Here is a 3725-nt window from a genome sequence, read left to right on the forward strand (position 1 = left end):
AAAAATAGTTCCCAAAACCCTTTTAAAATCTCTTAAGTTTGAGAAATAAGAAAAAGTAGACTTGTAATTTGCATTGGCATTCATTCTCAAATAGTAGGTTGTGTTTGCTTTATGGCTTGGTGCCAATAAAACAGGAATTTCACACAGCAACCTACCCACCACTTTTATTACCATCTACAAGGACTTGGGCCCGTATGTGGCATCTGTTCAGATTCCTCAGTCTCCTGCACCTAGTGACTTTTATTTGATTTCTCCTATCCTGTGTTACTGTTGACAGGAGGGGCTGACTCGTAATTCTACACCTGCTCGAGTCCACGCCTATCAACTTGCTGAGCTTCCCAAACAAGTGTGGGGTAAAGCATGAGAACTTCTGAAACTGGGGCGGAGACACAGAGGAAGCTGCCTCTGGGTTTGGCTTTTCTGATTTTTGTTAAGATTCTCTAATGAATATCCAATGATGGCAGTTGATGACAGCAATTTATATTCCAGAACGAAGAACAAACTAAATTCATCTCAAAATGATTATAAATCATCACGACGGAGTAGCCTGCCACCTGAACTTCTCATAGGAAATGACATTAGAGGAAGACTTCAGAGAAACATTAAAAATTTGGAACCCATTCACCTGAGGCGCCCGAAAAAAAGACCATCCATATTTCCAGGTAGGAAATGTTTAAATTTATGCTCACCACTTAGAAAGAAAAACAAGGGCTGTTTTTCTTTCTCACAATCAGATATATTATATTTAAAATTACCTTGGGACATGTTTGAGAGTTTAAAGTAGCCAAATGACTTGTTTGAATGTAAAAGTTGGGGTGATTCTTCCATCTGAAAGCACCTCCTGTCTTCTTTTACTTTATTTGCTGTAACATTTTTAACAGGTCGGTAAATAGGCAGCTCTTTTATTACTTGTCAGGAACAGCAAGACCATAACACTGCTTTGCTTGCAATCCTGAAGAATTTCATGCTGCATTTTATTCTCTATGAATTTTCCTCATTTTGCAAAATTATTTGATTGTTGAGTGACGCTGATATTTGTAGGCACCAGAAATTAACGCTATTAAGTACTTGAATGCATGCTTCGAATTCCTGCCTTGCATCAGAGCTTAAAATCATTTGTAGTAAAGGACTCAACTGAACAATGTGGATGATGAAATATTTTAGAGCACAGAAGACCCAGGGATTTCTACCTTGATAAAGGAACTCTGATTTCTGCTTTGGAGTGTTCATGTTGGCTGTCACAGATGTGTAGACGGAGTACAGTGCCTGTGACAGTGAACCCCAACTGGGAATCACTGGAGAGTATGAAGTATTAAGTCAACTTGATTTTAATGATACCTGCATTGGAATTTCTTGGAGATACTGGAAGTGACCTTTTTGTTGGTATTATTGATCTATTGGTATCTTTAGGTCCAACTGCTAAGGGCTGAGGGCTAAATCTATGATGGTAGAAAGCAAAAACTAATTTAGTCAAGTTTTAATTCATAAAAATGCTACTGACTCACTACCAGCTGAGTCTTTATACTGCTCTAGTAAATAGCCAAAAGATGAAATTTAGAAAAAAGAGATTTAGAAATAGGACTCCAGCAGGCTACACGTTGAAAATTATTTCTTGAGGAAGCTGTAATATTAGTAAATTTCTTCTTGATCTTGCCCTGGTGTCAAACTCATATTATGAGAAATAAAGCTACGTGCAGCCTGGATGGACTAGAGGTGTGCAAGTGCTTTGCAGGGAGAGGGCAGGAGATAATATGAAAATTGCTGTTGGAGGAACATTTAAGTGTCTATAGTACCCAAAAAACATACACTTTCTGACCACATCCTCGGATACAAAGTACCAAGGAATCCAGGACTACCTTGTTTTCTTAATACCACAACACGTGAAACTCGGTCTCTTGAATTGGTTCACGAGCTCTTCTTCAGGACTTAATCTTCACCTGCAGCATTTTCTTCTTTACCCTTATTCTTCAGCTAACACAGCTGAATCCATGTATTTTATGATTCATCCTGCTTTTCTCTGCCACCACCAGCCCACCCCACCCCATAGCTCATAAAGGCATCTTTTTCTAAATAGTCAGATCCCAGGACATGGATATCCCAGTTGTGATTCCCATTTTGTTTTCTCTTTCTGTCAGGCCATCTAGCTCTGGACTATGAGCTACAGCTATAAAGTATCAAGCCAACTTTTCTCTTAGGTTAGACTTTTGATTAATCTGAGGGGATGGAGTTGTGAGGAGAGAATTGAATATAGGAGAGCTGAGTTCTAGTCTAGACTGTATCCCTAAATGACTGTGAATGTTCTCCAAGATATCGCACTGACTTCTGTGGCCTTTAAGTACATTATTTGTTTCAGCCTACTTTTGCCCCCACTCCCCTCCTTGAGAAAAGCAACAACAGAGGGCCTCTCCCTGTTACTCTCCACTTGACAAGTTAGAGAGCTACCTGCCCAAAGCTTGTACATACTGGCTACTAGATTCTTAATTCCATTTCTATTAAACCACAACTGTATTGCCTTTTTATAATGTGTGACTTAGAAATGCCACTGGGCTGCAAATCCCACAGCTCCTCTCGTCACTTGAAAATAGAAGTGTACATAGACTGAGATACCTCCCATGTTGTGCTGCTATGTAGCCGCATGTAAAGAACAGAAATGCATGGAAGCTGAGAGTCAGAGAAACTAAGACACATCTCAATATTAATAATGGCAAAAGTAGAGTTCAGACCTATGTCTTTGACTTCAGCATTGAAGCTATTTCTATTCTATTACACTGCACTCTTTTGTCAACTATTGTTATCACTGGTCTTAGGAGATTAAAGGCTGGAGGATACATCAGTATTAGAATATGCATTCACACTGACATTTATATATACAAAGACAAGCTTTCACCTCACATGGTCATGTGGACTAGTTGGCTGATCAATTCATTCATTCATTCATAAAATATTCATTTACATCTTGCAATGGAGTAGACATGGTCACATGTTACGTTTCTTTTCTTATTGCCATTTCTTTTCTCAGGGCTACCTTATCCTATAGATACTTACCTACCAAAATACAAATCTATTTGTTTCATTCCCTTGCTTAAAATTCTTGTGTGGTTTCCCCATGGGAATTACAATTGAGATGAAAAAAAAAATGTGAAAAATGATGTAAAAATAAACTTTTTAATTAAAAAAAAAAAAAAAAATTCTTGTGTGGTTTCCACTGTTCTTAGGATAAAGTCCAAACTCCTTAATGTGAAGTACAAAAGATTGTGAAATCCAGCCATTGCTTCCATCCCCATCCTCTCTTAATTTTCTTTCCTCTTATATTAAAAGAGCAAACTCACATCATGGTCACCAAGTATGCTTGCTAGAATAGGTGCTGTGTTCCCTGCCTACAGAGTTTCATCTAATTCCTACTTAGACTTCAAGGGTCAGCTTGACATCTCTTTTCTAGGGGTATTCACCCATCCCCCATCATGTCTGGGTTGGGTCTATTCTGTGTTCTTCTCATAACACCTGGACTTATCCCTATCACAGCACTTATCACACTATATTGTGATTGTCTGTTTACTTGTCCGTATCTCCCATCCAGTGAGTCAGGGACCATATCAGTCTTGTTAACCTTTGTAGCTCTAGTTCCTGTCACAATGTCTGGCACATAGTATGCATGCAATAAATAAATATTTATTCAGTTGATTCTGTGCACGCTTTCTCCCTCACCTCCTAACACACACACACAC

General features: G+C 38.6%; 1 protein-coding gene across 1 annotated transcript in view; it reads left to right on the forward strand.

The window, feature by feature from the left end:
* Positions 1-626: 626 nt before the first annotated feature.
* FRY (furry homolog (Drosophila)) overlaps positions 627-3725 on the forward strand; it is a 289488-nt gene continuing 286389 nt past the window's right edge. Inside the window, exon 1 of the mRNA XM_012723238.1 lies at positions 627-662. The gene's annotated coding sequence lies outside the window, so the exon portion shown is untranslated. The remainder of the gene's footprint in view (positions 663-3725) is intronic.

Source organism: Condylura cristata, unplaced genomic scaffold (assembly GCF_000260355.1).
Source record: "Condylura cristata isolate star-nosed mole 26May11 unplaced genomic scaffold, ConCri1.0 scaffold00010, whole genome shotgun sequence".
Lineage (NCBI taxonomy): Eukaryota > Metazoa > Chordata > Mammalia > Eulipotyphla > Talpidae > Condylura > Condylura cristata.